Source organism: Polyodon spathula, chromosome 11, assembly GCF_017654505.1.
Source record: "Polyodon spathula isolate WHYD16114869_AA chromosome 11, ASM1765450v1, whole genome shotgun sequence".
NCBI lineage: Eukaryota > Metazoa > Chordata > Actinopteri > Acipenseriformes > Polyodontidae > Polyodon > Polyodon spathula.
Genome location: NC_054544.1, coordinates 18,619,782 through 18,640,610, shown reverse-complemented (window position 1 = coordinate 18,640,610; position 20,829 = coordinate 18,619,782). Strand labels below are relative to the sequence as shown.

The following is a 20,829-nucleotide window of genomic DNA, read 5'->3' as shown; positions in this document are numbered from 1 at the left end:
TTTATCCTATTGTACTTTTCATTTATAAAAGGGGCCAATTTTTAGATATTAAAAATATAAGGATACATTTTTTTTCCCTTAGAAATGTAAAAAACATATAATAAAAGTGTTCAGAAGATTTCAAAACTTGAGCAAGTTTGTTTTGTATTAATTGATAACTATTGCTACACTGAATTTTAGAATCCTGACATTGTGCAAAGTACAATAACCATTTTGCAATTTGTTTTCAAATATGGTCATGGTCAAATTGCAAAATGGTTATTGTATTTTGCTCAATGACAGAATTCTAATATTGAGTGTAACGCTTAGTATTTTATTGTAAATTAATCACATTCGAGAGAACTTAAAGTACACCATATACTACTAGATATGCAAAATGATACTTATGCTCTTAGATCACTAGTAGTGTTGATGTATTTGAAATTATTATTAAGGTAGTAAACAGTTAGTATTAATATAATTTAAGTACACTATAAATGGACTAACAACATAACTGTACATGTATTTCAAATACAGACACTAGCCCATACTGTATTCTTACTATTTTAAAGTATACATGAATTATAATAAAAGAGTTTAGAAATCACATTACTATATACTTAAAATACAGGTACACACACACACACACACACATATATATATACTAGACACACACACACAAATACACGTTCATATAATTACTATCAAAAGTAACTTGTGCCCACATGAAACCCACAATGGCCCAACATGGGCCACAACAGCAGAAGCCCACACTGGGCCAGAATTGCCCCATTGTGCAAATCTACATGGGCCCCATAACGGCTGCCAGTTATGGGCCAATTATCTTTGCCCGTGTTGGGCCATTGCTGGGCCCATGTGGGCATGTTTGCTGGGAAGTAGGTTGAACTTTATGCCCATTACAGAAAAAATAAAAATAAAATGTAATTCTTGGTTGTGAAGGGATTTATCTTTATCTGGTCATGTACTACTATCAAAGGCTGAAGGAATATCTAGATCAGTTTCATAATTTACTGTCACTAGATGCACCTCATTATGTATTAAAAGAGACTGACAGGTGGTTATATAATTTCATAGGAAAAAATGAACCTCACTATTTAAAGATAGATACATTCTAACACACTAGAAGAAGATGGCCTTATCGTATTGGATTTTAAGATTTCAAATATTTTTTAAACTAATTGGATCAAAAATTATACTAAAAATAAAGATTGCATGTGTAATGTATTCCCTAGATTTATCTTTTGGAAGGTTGGTGGCATTTAATTCTTACTGAAATGTAATTTCGATGTGGATAAAATCCCTGTTAAACTTGCTACTTTTCATAAACATGTCCCGTTGACTTGGAAATTAATATAGAAACATAATTTTTCCCCACATAGACATACTATTTGGAATAACAGAGATATAAAATATAACAATATTTGTTTTTTCAAAAGTGGTATGAACATAATATTGTATTGGTGAGACAATTGCTAAACAAAAAAGGGCAGGTTTTTGATGCAATTCCCAGAAGGACTTTTAAGAAAATACAGGGCAGGTACATATAAAATAAGAAATGTGGCAATAAGGAAATTACTATTCCCCCTTCTAAATTTTATTGGAATGCAATTTTTGAACATACAAACTGGAGAGACGTTTGGAAGATTTCTGTTGGGTATTGTCTCACCAATAAGATTAAAGAGTTTTCTTACAAAATAATCCATAGGATTTATCCTGTTAAAGATGTTTTGGCAAAATTTAGGGTAGAAATTGATTTTTAAAATAAATAAATAAATGTGTTTTGTAATATGGAAACAGCGTGTTTATCATCGTTTTACCATTGTAGGATTTGTTGTCCTTTCAATTGTATACTTTGCTAAGTTTCGTTAATAAAAGCATTAAAAAAAACGCGCACAGTAAATGATTTGGCAGTTAGTCCTCCACACATCAGCTGAAAGGGTATTTCCTGGCAGCCATTTTGAGGCACAGGGTGGACTGTTGTCGACAAGCAAATACGAGATAGAAGTGATCAATTTTTTTTGTTTATCATACTGATATTATTCCATGTGTAATATTCCAAAATTATTTTATATAAGCAATTATATTTCATTCCCAAGTTTTCAATAATCACAGACATTATGGCAATATGCAAAAGATTGAAAAAAACAAATACAAAAAATACGGTGTCACGGGAAATAAGTCAGCCGTGAACGAAGTTAGCGTTTGCCTATTTGAGCCTTTCTGTGTACGCGCGAATTTTAGAACTGAAAGGCAAGATTTTGTGGAGATTTATCCAAGAGTTTACAGATGCCATTTGTATTTTTTAAGAAACGAAAAACTTTTTTTTGTTTAAAAATGTGACGTTTGACGCATTTATCGAAGTGTATTGCAGACATTTCTATTTTTTGTCTTATCGAAGTGTAAATGTACGGTTAAGTTTTTTTTTTTTAAATACATTTTAAAGTAAATCGCTCGCTGTGTTAGGATGTGCAGTGTAGTTTTCAGCAAAAATACATATTTTGTCAGTATAGTTTATGGTTATGCAGTTAAAATGACTATTTACCACATGTTTATTTTCTTTCGAAAATGTGTCATATACTGTGGCGTAAGCAAATACAAGCGTTTATTCTGTGTAGACGCAAGTTTAACTAAGTTAACAAAATAATAAATATGTTTTGTAATATGAAAATAGAGTGTTTATCATCATTTTACCATTGTATCTATACTAAAATATTTTCGAATGATATGCAGCACTTTATTTTAAGAAAATAAGATATGAATGTACGTTTTGATAATGTTGATTATTTTAAACAGACAGACATAGAACAGAAATTGGTGTACATTGTCAACATATTATTAATTTGTGGAACGTACTATATTCATAAAATGAAATGGTCCAAATATACCCCGAATTTTGAATTATTTAAATAGAAATAATGTACTATATCAATAGCATTAAAACAAGCAAAAATAAGAAAGCAAACAAAAAATAAACTTTTTTTTTTATCTTTTGGTTTATTTTGGGAGTAGTGGAATACACCTGGCAATGTATAACGTTTATTTATTTATTATATTTTGATAGGATCTGTTGTCCTTTCAAATGTATAATTTCTGTTAAGTTTCGTGAATAAATGCATTAAAAAAAAAAAAAAAAAAAAAAAAACGCGCACAGTAAATGATTTGGCAGCTAGTCCTCCACACATCAGCTGAAAGGGTATTTCCTGGCAGCCATTTTGAGGCACAGGGTGGACTGTTGTCGACAAGCAAATACGAGATTAAAATGAAAAATGAACCAATTCTTTTGTTTATCATACTGATATTACTCCATGTGTAATATTCCAAAATTATTTTATCTAAGCAATTGTATTTCATTCCCAAGTTTTTAATAATCACAGACATTATGGCAATATGCAAAAAATTGAAAAAAACAAATACAAAAAATACGGTGTCACGGGAAATAAGTCAGCCGTGAACGAAGTTAGCGTTTGCCTATTTGAGCCTTTTTGTGTACGCGCGCATTTTAGAACTGAAAGGCAAGGTTTTGTGGAGATTTATCCAAGAGTTTACAGATGCCATTTGTATTTTTTAAGAAACGAAAAACTTTTTTTTTTGTTTAAAAATGTAACGTTTGACATCATATTTTTCAAAGTGTATTGCAGACTATTTTTCTGTTAAAAAAAGTAACATTTGTCTTATTTATCGAAGGGTAAATGTACGGTTAAGTTTTTTTTATAAATATATTTTATTTAAAGTAAATCGCTCGCTGTGTTAGGATGTGCAGTGTAGTTTTTAGCAAAAATACGTATTTTGTCAGTATAGTTTATGGTTATGCAGAGTTAAAATGACTATTTACCACATGTTTATTTTCTTTCGAAAATGTGTCATATACTGTGGCGTAAGCAAATACAAGCGTTTATTCTGTGTAGACGCAAGTTTAACGAAGTTATTATTTTCACGGTTAAATTTTCGGTTATTTGGTATTTTTTTAATAAATGTTACGGGGAAGCGGGTACTGTTTTTGACGTTTTAATCAGCTATGTGTGGGGATATCTAAACCTGTTTTAATACATACAGAAAACGTATACGTTTTTAGCGAACGATGGTATTTAAGAGATATATAGATATTTCATTTGAGAAACGCAAAAAACGTATGGCTTTTTTTCATACTTTTCTAAGATGCAGTTTAAATTGTTTATATCAACATCTGTAGTCGTTCTAGTTTACACCATGGTTGTACTCAAATTCGTGCAAATACTGTATTAATGCAGATAGCTCTCCAACTGAATGTACAATAAAAGTCCCCGGTCGTTCTATCTCAGGAAAGAAAAAACTTCAAAATACAGGTTATGCTTTTTACTATCAAGTTGTTATGTAAAGGAGCATGTGAGAACTCACTCTTAACGTTTTCTGATTTGTTTTAATTATTTTACACTAGATATCACGGATATCATGACTCAAATATACAGATACTCAACATTCATTGATATAAAGATACCATACAATAATAATTGTCTATATAAATTTCTTAATTGCAAAGACATTAAAAAAAATGTATTCAAACTAAACAATGTGCAATACAATGCAAAATATACAACACAACACAATGTATACAATAAAAATAGGTGTAAGGGTGGGTATGGGAAAGGAAGGATATATTTACAGGTGTGGTTTAATTTCATTTTGGAGGTTGTTTTTTTTTTTTTTTTTTTTTTTTTTTTTAGGAATATATCTTTACCAGTGTCATTCATATGGCCCCCCCCCCCCCCCCCCCCACCAAAGCCCACCTGATCATATTTCATATTTAATTTCGGGGTGCCGAATTGAATCCCCCCCTAAACCCTTACAAAATCTGACATTACATTGTTCATTCCAGGCACGTGCTTTGTTCATTTTTGGAGATGCCTTTACATCTTTCCAAATAGGTCGCTGGAAAAGTGACAATAAACACATTAGGAGTTTATGTAAGGCTATTACTATTTCCCCTTCTAAATTTTATTGGAATACAATTTTTGAAAATATAAACTGGAGGAAAGTTTGGAAGATTTCTGTTGGGTTTTGTCTCACCAATAAGATTAAAGAGTTTTCTTACAAAATAATGCATATGATTTATCCTGTTAAAGATGTTTTGGCAAAATTTAGGATAGAAATTGATTTTTTTTAAAAACAAAATAATAAATATGTTTTGTAATATGAAAACAGAGTGTTTATCATTATTTTACCATTGTATCTATACTAAAATATTTTCGAATGATATGCAGCACTTTATTTTAAGAAAATAATATATGAATGTACGTTTTGATAATGTTGATTATTTTAAACAGACAGACATAGAACAGAAATTGGTGTACATTGTCAACATATTATTAATTTGTGGAACGTACTATATTCATAAAATGAAATTGTCTAAATACACCCCAAATTTTGAATAATTTAAAATGGAAGTGATGTACTATATCAATAGTATTAAAATAAGCAAAAATAAGAAAGCAAACAAAAAATAAACTTTTTTTTTTATCTTTTGGTTTATTTTGGGAGTAGTGGAATACACCTGGCAATGTATAACGTTTATTTATTTATTATATTTTGATAGGATCTGTTGTCCTTTCAAATGTATAATTTCTGTTAAGTTTCGTTAATAAATGCATTAAAAAAAAAAAAAAAAAAAAAAAAAAAACGCGCACAGTAAATGATTTGGCAGCTAGTCCTCCACACATCAGCTGAAAGGGTATTTCCTGGCAGCCATTTTGAGGCACAGGGTGGACTGTTGTCGACAAGCAAATACGAGATAAAAATAATCAAATTCTTTTGTTTATCATACTGATATTATTCCATGTGTAATATTTCAGTTATTTTATGTAAGCAGTTATATTTCATTCAGAAGTTTTCAGTAATCACTGACATTATGGCAATATGCAAAAGATCGAAAAAAATGCAAGAAATACGGTGTCACGGGAAATAAGTCAGCTGTGAACGAAGTTAGCGTTTGCCTATTTGAGCCTTTCTGTGTACGCGCGCATTTTAGAACTGAAAGGCAAGGTTTTGTGGAGATTTATCCAAGAGTTTACAGATGCCATTTGTATTTAAGAAACGAAAAGCGTTTTTTTTTTTTTTGTTTAAAAACGTGACGTTTGACATCATATTTTTCGAAGTGTATTGCAGACTATTTTTCTGTTTAAAAAAGTAACATTTGTCTTATTTATTGAAGTGTAAATGTACGGTTAAGTTTTTTTTATAAGTACATTTTATTTAAAGTAAATCGCTCGCTGTGTTAGGATGTGCAGTGTAGTTTTTAGCAAAAATAAATATTTTAAAAACATTATTTTGTCAGTATAGTTTATGGTTATGCTGAGTTAAAGTTACTTTTTAAAATGACTATTTTTATGGTAAAATGCACATTTTTATAAAAAAATAAATGGTATGGGGAAGTGGGTACAAACACTTACTGATACAGAGAATACTGTTTTTGACGTTTTAATCAAGTGTACGTGGGGGAATATCTAAACCTGTTTTAATATATATAGAAGACGTACACGTTTTTAGTCAACGATGGTGTTTTAAGAGATATATAGATATATCATTTGAAAAACGCACAAAACGATTGGTTTCCTTTATGTACATTCCTAAGATGCAGTTAAATTATTTACATCAACATCAGTCGTAGTCCTAGTTGACGTGATGGCTGTACTTACATTCGTGCACAAGTGGCACTCTTGCACTTCATCGGTACAGACTTACTGTACACAGCTTCATAGCATTTCTTTTCCACAGACAAGAGCTTCAGCTTCTGTACACAAGTAGCTTCTAGGGTTTTCCTAGATAGATTTGGGCGGAACTCTGTTTGAACTTTACGCACAATGCTGAATATTCTCTCTGTGTCTGCATTGCTGTGGGGCATTATCAGTATAGTTAGCATCACCATGGCCAACAATGCAAACGTTGGTTGGCTTGTTACAAGGATTGAAGATCCTCCCTATCTTGTACCAGGAAACATCTGCCCTGTCTGACCGAAGAATATCTTCAGGAATGTTCTCTACTTGGTATGCAACAAACTCATTTTTCGAATGATCGAGCCTATCAACTGAGGCCCATAAGGGTAACCAGTGTGATGTAGGTACATAAGCTAATAAGGTTGCTAGGCAGAGTATGTATTGTATTGTTTCAGGTACGTTGACCTTATATCATAGCTATAGTTCTATATAACAAGTCAGTGTTGTTTGCAGCTCTTAATTGTGGCTGCAGTTTTCTGATACAACTAACCCTTTCGCTTTTAGTTTCAGCCAGATCCAAATTAAAATGATCATCATTATTTTAATGCCTGTTTTAGTTTGATAACGTGTCCGTATTTATTGAAATACGTGCGTTTTAAGATCATAGAACTAATATTAATAACTACCATTAAAACTCCAACACATAACTACAAAACTTTAAGAAAACAAAACCCAAATACAGTAAGCTGCACAACAGCCCGTTCCTAAAGTTCAACATGTTGCATTTGATAGTTTGATATTCATGAATATTTTGTACACTGTTGTTGGGTTCTTCATTTTATTTCTAAAAGTTGACTTTGAAGAACATTCTTTAATAACTCCTGTCTCTAAGGCTTTGTGAAGAGAGTCCTTCCTGTCTCTAAGTCTGGCTAAGGCTTTGTGAAGAAAGTCCTGTCCTGTCTCTAAGGCTTTGTGAAGAGTGTCCTTCCTGTCTCTAAGGCTTTGTGAAGAGTGTCCTTCCTGTCTCTAAGGCTTTGTGAAGAGTGTCCTGCCTGTCTCTAAGGCTTTGTGAAGAAAGTCCTGCCTGTCTCTAAGGCTTTGTGAAGAGAGTCTTCTCTAAGGCTTTGTGAAGAGCCCTGTCCTGCCTGTCTCTAAGGCTTTGTGAAGAGAGTCCTGCCTGTCTCTTTGTGAAGAGCTCTAAGGCTTTGTGAAGAGAGTCCTGCCTGTCTCTAAGGCTTTGTGAAGAAAGTCCTGCCTGTCTCTAAGGCTTTGTGAAGAGTGTCCTTCCTGTCTCTAAGGCTTTGTGAAGAGTGTCCTGCCTGTCTCTAAGGCTTTGTGAAGAGTGTCCTTGTCTCTAAGGCTTTGTGAAGAGAGTCCTGCCTGTCTCTAAGGCTTTGTGAAGAGTGTCCTGCCTGTCTCTAAGGCTTTGTGAAGAGAAGAGAGTCCTGCCTGTCCTGTCTCTGTCTCTAAGGCTTTGTGAAGAGAGTCCTGCTGTCTGTCCAGCCTGTCTCTAAGGCTTTGTGAAGAGAGTCCTGCCTCTAAGTTTGTGAAGAGAGTCCTCTGTCTGTGAAGAGAGTCCTGCCTGTCTCTAAGGCTTTGTGAAGAGAGTCCTGTCTGTCTCTAAGGCTTTGTGAAGAAAGCCCTGTCTGTCTCTAAGGCTTTGTGAAGAAAGTCCTGCCTGTCTCTAAGGCTTTGTGAAGAAAGTCCTGTCTGTCTCTAAGGCTTTGTGAAGAGAGCCCTGCCGGTCTCATACGATGCTTCACCCTATTTGCAGTGGGACCCTTACACTCGTATTCATTCAGCTCCAGGATTTTGTCCATTGCAGTCCTGTCCTCCAATGCCATTCGCTCATCTGCAAACAGAATTCTGTCAGTGTGTGTCTATCTGAGAAAAGCACCGAATGCTATTTTGACAACTTGGTGAAATATCATTAGTGAGAAATAATTTTGCTTTTATGGCCTACTGAAATTTAGTCATTTTACATACATCAATCTAAACATTGTTTCATTTAGTATTTTATCTCATTCAGTCTAAAACTAACATTGACCACCCTTTAGTAACCATTGTTAAGAAAATTACTTGGTTAGGAAAGGAAAGGTGGTTCATATATATATATATATATATATATATATATATATATATATATATATATATATATATATATATATATATATAAACACACACACAGAACTGCTCCCCCTGTGTAAGGTGACCCATTTTACAGGTTATAAGGCGGTACGGGCGTGGCTCCCATTTGCCCCACAATGCCAGTATACTTACACTAGTATTCTCGTTACAAGGTGGAACACAAACAGTACGGTCTGTTAACTATGGCTCCTGACTACAACGTTATAAAGGGGGATATATTCAAGCATAAGAAATTAGAGAAAGCGTAGAATGTTTCATGAATTAATGTTTTATTCTAATTAATCAGCTATATATTCTATAGAAAATGGTCAGTTCAAACTTAATTACTGAATTATACAGTCTTGCTGAATAAATAGTTCATAATCTGTAATATTCTACATTGAATTATAGGAGTATAATAGTACAACACTGTATAATTAGATTGAGAAGCAACTTGAAGTATTACTTCTTATAAAGTAGTTTAATCAGGCAATGTAAGCACACAACTAACAGAATAAAGTTGACAAGATTTATATTTTCTGGTTACCTGAGAAGGCTCTTTTAAATCTTGTGGATTCTTCATTCAGTGCAGAAGAATTCTTAAAGAGAGAGACATATGTTAGTAATGATACAGTACCTGCATTAACAATCTGTAGCCCTGATGTGATCAACAGCGTGTACCTGAAGTGGAAGTGTGCCTGTCTGTGCAGCCAGACCGAGGAGGATGACGATTGTTGTGGAGTTCATCTTGTAGTTCCACACAGGTGTGATGCCAACACTAGTGCTCTGAAACTGCACAGACTCCACACATTTATACTCTGACTCTTAAAGGAGTTGCTGATGCGCTGGTACCCCCCCCCCCCCAAAACTTGAATTGCCTACTCAAGATGAACTGTAACTATACCCTGAGATCACCACAAGCCCTTCATTATAAAACTCCATGAGTCAGAGGGACTTTGCAAAGGGACAGCACACCATGCACTTTGAGAGGATCAGCCTTCCATAGGTATTGTAAGATTAAAACAGTGTGAATACCTCCACCTGACATGTCACATTGCGTGATTGTCGCTAGATATTGCTTTATTGCAAAGACTTCTAGTCTTCAAGGCTTCAAGTCCCATGTTTATCAAACTGACCGTTAAGCACAGGATGCCCTGTACTTGACCCTGGCAAAATAAAGCATCGTATTGTATATGTTGTCCTTTATAATAACCTCAGGTTAGACTTGAGTGTGTATCAGGATCAGAGGTAGCAGCGGCAGCTGTTAGTTTTGCTATGCCTCTGATATAGCATAGTTACAGCCTAAACAGCCTTTAGATGCTTTAATGATCCCTGTGCAGACTCTGAAGGGTGCAGAGCTAAGTATTCACTTTGCCTTCGCTATGCACTTCTTCAGTCAGCATCAGTGAAAGGTAAAAAAATATTAAAACACATCATCTTTTATAAGGGAAACATGTATGCAAGTTCCCTGCACAGTCAATAGCCATGCTACAGGACAGTGGCTGTATAATGGCACACTTCAGTTTATAGAGGGTGTGCTTGCAGGTAGAAAAGAGCTGCAGAAGGAGCAACACAGAGATCCACTTGCAAGGCTTTAGCGTAAATGTCCATGCTGTTGTATAGTAATGTTGATTTATAACCTATTTGCCCCTATGCATGGAGAATGGGGCATGGGCTTAAATATGAAACAAAAGGATGAACTCCATTTTCCATATGGGTATCTTATTGATTATGGATATAAAACATAATGGCATGAGCTTATTTAAAATCATGAAACCTGATAATGTAGCCAGGAACTACCATGAAACAGAAAACAGTGTTGATATTTTAACTTTCAAATTGAGCTGTACTGTATGCTCAATGCAGGGATGACATCTGTGCATCGGACAAGATGAACTGGAATTGTGATGAATCCTTAACTAGATTTATAACAATAAATACATCTTGTGTTTGCCTTTTTAAATCACACAGGACATATGTTGTTGACCCTACTTTCCCCAAGCTTATTACACCGTGCGTTTACTGGGCTTTGCAAAACACTCATTTTGTTAATGCGCACTCAGAAATACTATCATCACCATGTGTGTGTGTGATAGTCACGCTGAAACACATACTCTGGTATTCATTGGTATCCCGCAATTTTGTCCATCGTAGTCATATCATCATCTGCCAAGCACACGCCTACATAACAAATAAAACATGTCAGGGCACACTCACCCAGGTAAAGCATTGCTGGCTGTATTGATAACTTCTTGTGACTTATACTAAAATACGAGTCTTACTAATACAGCAATTCAGCACGGAGAATCCGCTGTGAATGAATGGCAATGAATGAATTGCAGATGATTTATGAACTGTGAAGGGTGCTCATGTCTCGATGACTGTGGAGGGCACTCAGGGCCTGAGTGAAAGATACATTTGGCTTGAGGTCTCGTGAGATGTTACAAACCTGCAACATCTGTCCTCCAAATCAATGAAGCATGAGGTTTCTAGAGTTCATAAAACATGTGAAATGTGTCTAGTTGCAGTATGTTAGGTAGAGTGTATATTGCTGTCCAACTTAGCATTGCTTACCGAAACACCATAAAGAAGCACAATGAAGAAGTGTCTAAAAACCGACACATACTTACATGCATCACTGAGTGCATAAAGTTCTGTGGAGCTTTTGAATTGGCCCTACGAGGTCATGATGAAATATCATCATCATCTAATCCTGGTGTCTTTCTTGGACTGGTAGATTTTGTTTCAAAGATTGACCAGGCCATGGAAACACACTTGAAGATGGCCACAGTCTTTAAAGGCACCTCAAAGACTGTTCAAAATGAACTTCTAGGCTGCATGTTAGAGGTTTGCAGGGAAAATATTGTGAAAGAACTGAAACAGACTGATTATGTTGCTATTCAAGTGGATGAAACCAGTGACATTATACATTTTTCCCAAAGTGTACTAGTTTTTAGGTACATTGTTCCCAAAACTGGACGTGTTGTTGAGCATTTTTTTGGATTCATTGAGTTGAAACATGGAAATGCTGAAGCTATTTCCACTGCCATTATGAAACAGCTAGATGCCATATTCACAGAAGAACGTGAAAAGGCTAAAATAATTGCACAGAGCTATGATGGAGCTAGTATAATGCGTGGCGAGACTGGTGGGGTCCAGAAGTTTGTAAGGGACACATATCCAAAGGCACATTATGTCCATTGCTATGCCCATCATCTAAATCTAATAATGGGTCAAGCAGCAAGTCAAGTTTCAGAGGCTCAAATTTTTTTTCAGACCGTCTCTGGTTTTTCAACATTTTTCTCTCGCTCTCCAAAGAAAACTGCTGTTTTGGATGAAGTCATAAAGAAAAGACTTCCAACTGCTCCTCAAACCAGGTGGAATTTTCGTAGTTGAGCAGTGAGGACAGTGAGTGTTCTCAAACAATAAGCAATTCAGGAAACTTTGACTGCATCACAGTTAGACAAGCAAATGTTTTTTTGCCATAGCCTCAATGACAGAGATTTTCTGTACTCCCTGTACTTGTTCCAAAAGATAATGCTGAAAGTGGATATTTTTTTATGGGAAACTTCAGGCAATAAGTATCACATCTGTTGCAGCAGTCAGTCAATTTGTTGAAAGCATTCAGGACATCCGAGCATCTGTTGGAACACTAGAATCCAGCCTCCCTGAGAACCTGCCACCAATGTGAAAAAGAAGAGGCCCAAATACTACTGAAGATTGTGACACAGCTGCCTTGAAAATTTGTGACATCATAATCTCTCATGCCAAGGAACGGTTTGCCTTAATGAAAGCACCTTGTTGCTGCAAAATTGCTGCAGTGATCATTTTGATGAGTATCAGGTTGCTTTCCCAGACAGTGTACTAGAAGAAACAGTTCAAGCATATCCAATGCTTGGAAAGACCTCTATGCATTGACTTACAAACAGTGTATGAACCTAAAGATTTTAAATGTGCTGAAAATGCATTAAGTATGCTTGAACTGATGATGTATAACAACTTGGACAAAACATTTCTGGAGATTACAAAACTACTGAAGATAGTTATTACCACTCCAATGGCTACACCAGAGGCAGAAAGGTGCTTCTCAACACTGAAACGGATAAAAACCTTCTTGAGAAACAGTATGAAAACTGAATGATTAAATGCTTTAGCCATGTTATCAATCGAAAAAGACAAGATGACTGACATTCCTGACTTTATTAATAAAGTAATTGAAAAGTTTGCCACGATAAGACATTGCAGAGCAAACTTTTTGTATCGCTTCCAGCAAGAAACAGATGCACTAGATAGAGCATCTACCACTGAGGTCACCACCCCCACAGACCCCACCCCGTCAGCTACATCTGAGGTGTGAACACCCAAAACTTTTGGCATCCAGCCGCCACTAGTTCCTCGTGTCCGTTTTGTACTGCAATAGACACGTTTCTTATCAATTCCCAGCCCTGTATGGTTTAGCTTTTGAATTTTCTGTCCAAATCACTTTGTTGATGCGGTAACTCTACGTGACACTTCTTTGTGGTTACGCTACGTGACACTTGGCTGTGAAATGTCCAGTAATGAGAGGCAAAGATTTCCGTTTGACTTCATAAGCAAAACTAAGCTAAACCGCAGAGTGGACAGAGTGACCAATATGCAGCTATTGAGCAACATCAAGAAACATCTAAAATATTTTCTGAAAATGTTCGCTGAAACAAGGCTGGCGAATATGATTTTATATATAATCTAAAATTCAAATGAACAAATTGTTGGATATTCTTTTTCATACAGACAATCTAGAACAGTTTAATAAATATAAATTCAAGCTAGTTTGGGTTGATCGCTTTCCTGGAATACAAATTGAGAAAATGTTTTAACAAGAACGTATTCAAAATACTGCAATAAAAAAGTGCATAGCTGGTCATTTTGTCAGTACTCTAAACTTCCTTATGAATATTATTAAAACAGCAAAAAGAAAGAGCATAATTTCCAAACTTCTATAACCAGTAAAGTTCCACCAGTAGTTTCGGTGTGATCTGCAACTAGAAAACATAGATGATACCCCAAAATCTAACACTTGAAACTCCTAGAATCTAAGATTAGTATCGGTAATAGTTATAGAATTTACGATAAAGTTGATTATAACTAGACAAAAGCACGGTCTTGCTCTGTGTACGAAAAAAACAAACCCTGTGGCTGTTGGTTCAGGTTGAGTAGGGTCCATTTTAATAATATAAACAGTGATGAATCTAATACGGTTTGAATTCTACAACCCCGCAAGTGTTTCACCCACAGGGTTGAAATGCTACTCCCCTCATTAACATCACTTAATAAAATCAAAAATAAAAGTTTTGATAAATCAGGTTTGGGCGTTTGAGGGCATTAGTACAGTTAGATCTAGACTTGATGGTTATTGATCATAAGATGATATTCACATAGAATTGAGTGTTAAGTTTTCACCACCAAGGAGAAGCTCTGATATTATGCTGCCCCCGCCCCTCCGCCCCCCACCGTGGGTGCGAGACACTGTGGGTGCGAGACACTGTGGCTTGTAGGCCTCTCCAGGTCTCCGTCTAACCATTAGATGACCAGATGGACTCATCTGGGGGTGCTTCAGCAAGGCTGGAATCGGGCAGATTTGTCTTTGTGAAGGACACATGAATCAAGCCAAGTACAAGGTTGTCCTGGAAGAAAACTTGCTTCCTTCTGCTCTGACAATGTTCCCAAACTCTGAGGATTGGTTTTTCCAGCAGGACAATGCTCCATGCCACACAGCCAGGTCAATCAAGGTGTGGATGGAGGACCACCAGATCAAGACCCTGTCATGGCCAGCCCAATCTCCAGACCTGAACCCCATTGAAAACCCCTGGAATGTGATCAAGAGAAAGATGGATGGTCACTAGCCATCAAACAAAGCCGAGCTGCTTGAATTTTTGCGCCAGGAGTGGCATAAAGTCACCCAACAGCAATGTGAAAGACTGGTGGAGAGCATGCCAAGATGCAAAAAAATGCATTTTAATTCCAGGCTATAAGGCAACAAAAGGTGAAATTTTTGAAAGGGGGTGTAGACTTTCTATAGGCACTGTATATATAGGCTGACAGTCGGGTGAATAAGAGAGAGGAGACGTGTTTACAGTACTAAAAGTAGAATGACATGTCCTTACCTGTCTTCCTTACAGATTTTTAGGTTTTGTTACTCTTCAACAGGCAGAATATATCATGTATACCCCAAAAAAAAAAAAAAAAAAAACTTGATTCAGAAAAGAGAACAAAACAATATTGATGTCAAAAAACAAAACAAAAAACCCCCCAGAAACTGTCACACATTGGTAATGAAACATTGGATATTCCTTTATATGTGTATTTGGGTACACTCACCGACCCCAATACTAAATCCTAAGAGGGCTCATTTTATCTGAGATATGTCAAGGTTCCTCAATTCTTAATCACCGCCCTTATACAAGTTTATCACATTTGTGCAGTTATTTTGCAGTTTTTTCATGCTTTTCCCATGATACTATGCATTTTTAATATGCATTACCATACCTCTCTAGGCTTTACAATGCTTACCTATTCGTTACCAGGTTTTCACTAAACAGTACTCTGTATAATACATTGTGAATGATGCAGTTGGATGCAGTTCTCTTTTGAAGTCGAATGCCAGCAGAAAGCATGTCCAGTACTGTACTTGTTACAACCACTGTGGATCCATTGCCAAAACAGATTTTCTGCACACCATTAGCGCAGTAATAGGTTGCAGAGTCCTCTACAGTGACATTAGGGATTGACTGGTTGCATGAGTCCTCTGTAGCACTGCTGCTGAAAAGACTCCTATCCGAGTAAACTGCCTCAGGATTTAGTAATGGGGTTCGCTTGGGCCGCATTGTGTACCAGGCAATGGAAAAGCAATATCCATGCAGGTCTTTAATAATACATGTTACATTTATGATGCTCCCTGTTTTCACTCTCACAAAGGCTGGGGTCTGGAAAATAGCTGCATCTCCCACCGCTAAAATACAAATATGAATTAACTAGACAGAAAGGTATTTATGAACACATTTTTTCATTGTCATTTTCAAGTACTTTAAAAACATTAAGTATATTTTCAATTATCAATGTATGTTTTAAGAAAGAGAAAATATCTTGCAGTTCATAATGCATGTTTGAATTAAATGATGAAAGCATGACTAGACAGCTATTGGAAATGACTAATTGAATGCGATTACCTTTTTTTGTAACAAAAATGGTATTCAGGGCTTAATTTCTAAGGAATTTTGACAATACCAATTCCTGTGCAAGCAAACTAAAATATCCAGAGGAAATAGCAAAAAAACAAACAAAGAAATTACACTACAATATAATAGTAAACAGGGGTTTATTTTAAGTGTCTAACTGACAATTTTATAGGGAATACAGTAGTTGAAGTAACATTCTAATTTTAAAATCTTAGCTGTCACAAGAAACTGCCTAGGCTAAGGTATGCATCAGACTGAATAAAATAAAGACTGTTACCTTGTAAAGTGAGATAAAATAATTAGAACACACTGCAATGATGAAGATGAGACAAATGTGAAGGCAACAGTGGGAGTGAATGTTTTAGTGAGGCTTTTCATTTGTCTCTGGTTTGATAATCAGGGGCCTGATTCTATGTTATGCAATCGGCAGAGTGCTTAAATGACATGTTTGAGTTAACACACACCATTTGAAAACCACTTGACAGATTTAATTATTTCAACCTGTAGTTGTTTTTTTGTTTTGTTTGTTTTTTTAAATCACATACACTACAAGGCCTAATGAACAATCTTAAAAGTCATGTTTTATACAATTGGTGAGCTACATTAATTGTCTTTAATTCTGAAAAATTCCGTACGGTCAATAGGTAAGAGTTTGCCATCTTCGAAGACCCGTGTTGCTAAGTTACAGGACACCCCCAGAATGTTTATTTCCTATTCTATATCAGCTAATGTGTCAGAGGGCATACCACTTAAAAGTCCAAGCCATAGAAAATGGAGGAGTCAATTCAGTTTTTGGATGAAGACAGCTTTATTAAATATCTCTCAAGAATATCTCAAGAAGAACTATGCAGCTTTGTGCATCCGGTGAATGAGTTTGCTCTCCGTGTGGGTTTACTCCATGCTGACGTCACGATGAACAGCGCTACCATTTCAAGCCACGTTCAGTTACCTTTGCATTTCTACTCAAGCTAGGCCAGCTGTGGAAAGAGGTGCACAGTCGTTAATGATTTGGCAGCTAGTCCTCCACACATCAGCTGAAAGGGTATTTCCTGGCAGCCATTTTGAGGCACAGGGTGGACTGTTGGTGACAAGCAATGACGAGATAAAAATGAGAAATTATCCAATTCTTTTGTTTATCATACTGATATTATTCCATGTGTAATATTCCAAAATTATTTTATGTAAACAATTACATTTAATTCCCAAGTTTTCAATATTCACAGACATTATGGCAATATGCAAACGATGGAAAAAAAATACAAGAAATACGGTATGATCAGTATGTCATTTTTGGTATTCACGGCATGTTTGATTTTTGACATGCGTGTACAAATAGTATTCCTCTAGATAGACTAGTCCTCCACCACCATGAGGGAAGGCACCTGATAATATGCTGGAAGAAAGGAGTGTACAGGTAAACACACTTTCCACCTCGTATCAGTTATCATCACCAGTGGTAGAGAAAAAGAAATGAAACACGATTCCCCTCATCCATGTTCAGCTTAGAATGATTACACAATCAGACAAGGCACTGAGCGAATAACACCAAAACCTATGTAACAATTGGGTGCAAAACAACCACAAGCCCAAGCTGAATAAAAGAACTGGATGTGGCATCGCCCTCTCATACAAGTGTGGTACACATCACTGTTGAATCATTGCGGTCATGTAGGGAAAAAAAGAGAACTGTACTAAAGGGGATCTGTCGGCTCCAAAGACCAACTGTTTTATAACCATACACCTGTCTACAGGGGCAGTCTAAACCCTCCAGACTATACTGAACACTGTTCCGGATAAGAAATGTAGTCCACCACGAACCAGTAATCTAAGTAATGAGGCATCACCAGCAAGAAACATGAGAAGATGGTCTGCTTCTAATGCCAATCTCCTTTTAAATACATTCTAAGAATTGTGGAAAACAGTTATTTACCAATTCACAAACATTAACAGAAATCTGGACCTCTGCTATGACAAAGCCTCGCCTACATACCTAAAAAAGCTATTAAACTGCGAAATAGATACCTTTAAAAAAAATTAAAAATTCGTATTTATTACTCTTGAATCGATGTTAGCCTGGCTCTTGTCCAGGGATTTTATCAGAAAACTACTGCCCCTCTGGTTTGACCAACTTTGGCCAGACAGCTGCAAAGCAAGTGGGTGAATTAATTGTTTTGTAAATATTTAATCTGACAAAACTTTAAAAAAACAAAAAAATACTAAAATACTATAACATACTTTTTTTTAAAAATCTTTTATGAAGCCGTTGCAGCCATAACAATTTCTGATTACAATAAAACAGGCAGAACATACACTTTCAATCCCAAACAGACGCTGCTACCCCTCCACACAGAAACCCACTCACAGACCCTCACCTCTGCATTTCTCCTCAGATCGTTGGACTCCAACTGAATGACCAAAAAAACAGCAGTCCTACTGTGTGTGAGGCAGCCAAGTTCTAGTGATTGAACTGTGAAAGAACAAGAGGAATCCATGTCAGACATTCCTTTGAGTATTTCAGAATACCATTGTTGACCAAACAATTACTTCTAATTGCAATATGGACAAAAATAAAATGGGTGGACCTCAGACTTTGAATATTGTGAACGGGTGCATAGTAAGTCCCTCCCATACCCTCACCTGTGCATTTCTTCGTAACTCCTCGGACCCCATCTCAATCGACTCAAACCAGGAGTCCTACTGTGAGCAAGGCAGTGGGTGTGTGACGGGGCTGCATCTGTCCCATGAGAACTGTGTGTTAAATAATACCGGGACTCTGAAATAAATATCTCAGCCTAAACGGACGTGGGGCCCGATCTTCAAGCGATCTCCTCGCTAAATTTGTGCCTCGCAAACAAATAGTGCTTTGGCACAAAATGAAAGATATTCCAAACGGCACAAAGCAGTTGCGAGACATTGTAATATAACAGTTTTTTGAGCAATTTGCAAATCTGTTTGTGCCTCGCAAAACCGTCTGCGCATTCACTACCAATATAGCAACTGCACACAACAGCCAAGCGAGAATGCAGAATGATGGACAGTCACCATTAGTAATGCGACAAGCTGCTATCATTGGTGTTGCCACAGTATGTACCGATATGACAGCAGACGAGATCACACAATATATCGTGCACACCTACATGCGGACCATTCAAATACACAATTGGCTCCATAGCTAGGCACAGAGTTAATTAATGTACTGATAATGCCACTGTTTTACTGAATACGGACAGTATTGTATCACAAGGAAATACTATATAAGTTTTTTTAAAGGCCAGCTGATCCGACATAGCTGTATGTTTTTGAAGTAAAATTAAAAAAAAGGCTTTGGATACTGTCTTTTTTTTCTGAAATCTTTTTTTTTTTTTTTTATAAGTCGTGCCGTGACAAGGTCTACTGTGGTAGAACATTCTCTGATTTGTAAATGTAACGAGGTCATTCACCTGCGAAGTAAACATCAATCAAGCATTTTTATATACACAGTACACAGAAATGAGTTATGTTATTCATTCTACTCACCCTTTTGAACATCATGATTAAGCCCAGTTTGTAAGGTTTTGAGTGTCGCCGGAATGGATTTTTTTCGTTATGCCATTTTTTTGTAAGAATAATAATTAATTCTAAATACGCTCCTAAAATGTTAATTGTAGCCTACTATGATTTCTCAATAAATGAACAGTCTCTGTACAATTAGCAACACCGACATTCAGTAGACTGGACAGCTGCATAAAAACGGCCAGAAATTACAGTTAACAGAACTGTTTGTCCTGCCTCAGCTAACTTATGATTGGACTGCTGCAGAGAAAATACAGGTCTTTGATTGGTTGATCGTATCACCGGTCTGACTTTAGGAAAATGTTAACTGCAGCTGCCCACCCCTCACCCGTAATGCACAGCAACCTATGGAATAGCCAAATAAAGCAATGGGCCACAAGATGGGTGTATGATGTATTTATACAATTAATTTACAGATGTGTGGCAACACACAGCAAAGATAACAGGCAGGACCCCCCTCCCCTCTTCATCCTTCTCTTAGTCTTCATTTCCATACTTTGATGGTACACGTTGGATGCTGATATGCCTGTGGAGCAGTGAAACACACATATAACTATATATGTAAACACACTACCACTGTCCATCGTATCAATACAGTGATAAAACACATAACTGATCCGCCCATCCGGTGTGTGCGGATGGGGGGGGGGGTTCTGTTGGGGTTCTGTACTATTGTACGTTTGTACTATTGTACCCAACTCCAGAGTCAGCGGTGCGCAGTTACTGGAACTAGCGCATCGCAATTATCGTGCGGATATTGGTATATTCAGACGAATTAGGGCTTTCATCCAATTCAAATTGGATTGCGCTATGTGCATATTGAATATCCACCTGGAATACATTTGCATCTCATGTTTCTATTTACCGATGCATTACCATATGCTAATAGGACCGTATTAAAGGAACAGAAGGAAGGCAGTGTGCTGGACAGAGGTGAGTGCATGTTTCCACACTCGTCTGTTGGGCATGGGAATACGCTATAAACGTCACTATGATATGAACATGTTATATATGTTATGGAAACAAAAAAATAGGGTTATTGCTTGTATGTTTTTGCTGCAAATTGACTATGGTGATGCAGTATATAGGTTTGCATCACCATCAACTTTAGGTAAACTGGACTCGCTATATCATGCAGCACTGAGGTACAATACAAATACAAGATTTAATACTCATCATTGTATATTATACTATTTGGTAGGCTGGACTTCATTGGCTTTACGTAGGTTGAAGCACTGGTATATTCTGGT

The 20,829-nt window shown here is 36.4% G+C and overlaps 1 long non-coding RNA gene across 1 annotated transcript; it reads right to left on the bottom strand.

Moving 5' to 3' along the window:
• Positions 1 to 16,371: 16,371 nt before the first annotated feature.
• LOC121322576 lies at positions 16,372 to 18,930 on the bottom strand. The gene is made up of 3 exons (XR_005951058.1): positions 18,665 to 18,930; positions 18,400 to 18,494; positions 16,372 to 17,004 (listed from the first exon to the last, which is right to left on the bottom strand). It is a non-coding gene; the product is annotated as an uncharacterized LOC121322576 (long non-coding RNA).
• Between the last annotated feature and the right edge of the window lie 1,899 nt (positions 18,931 to 20,829).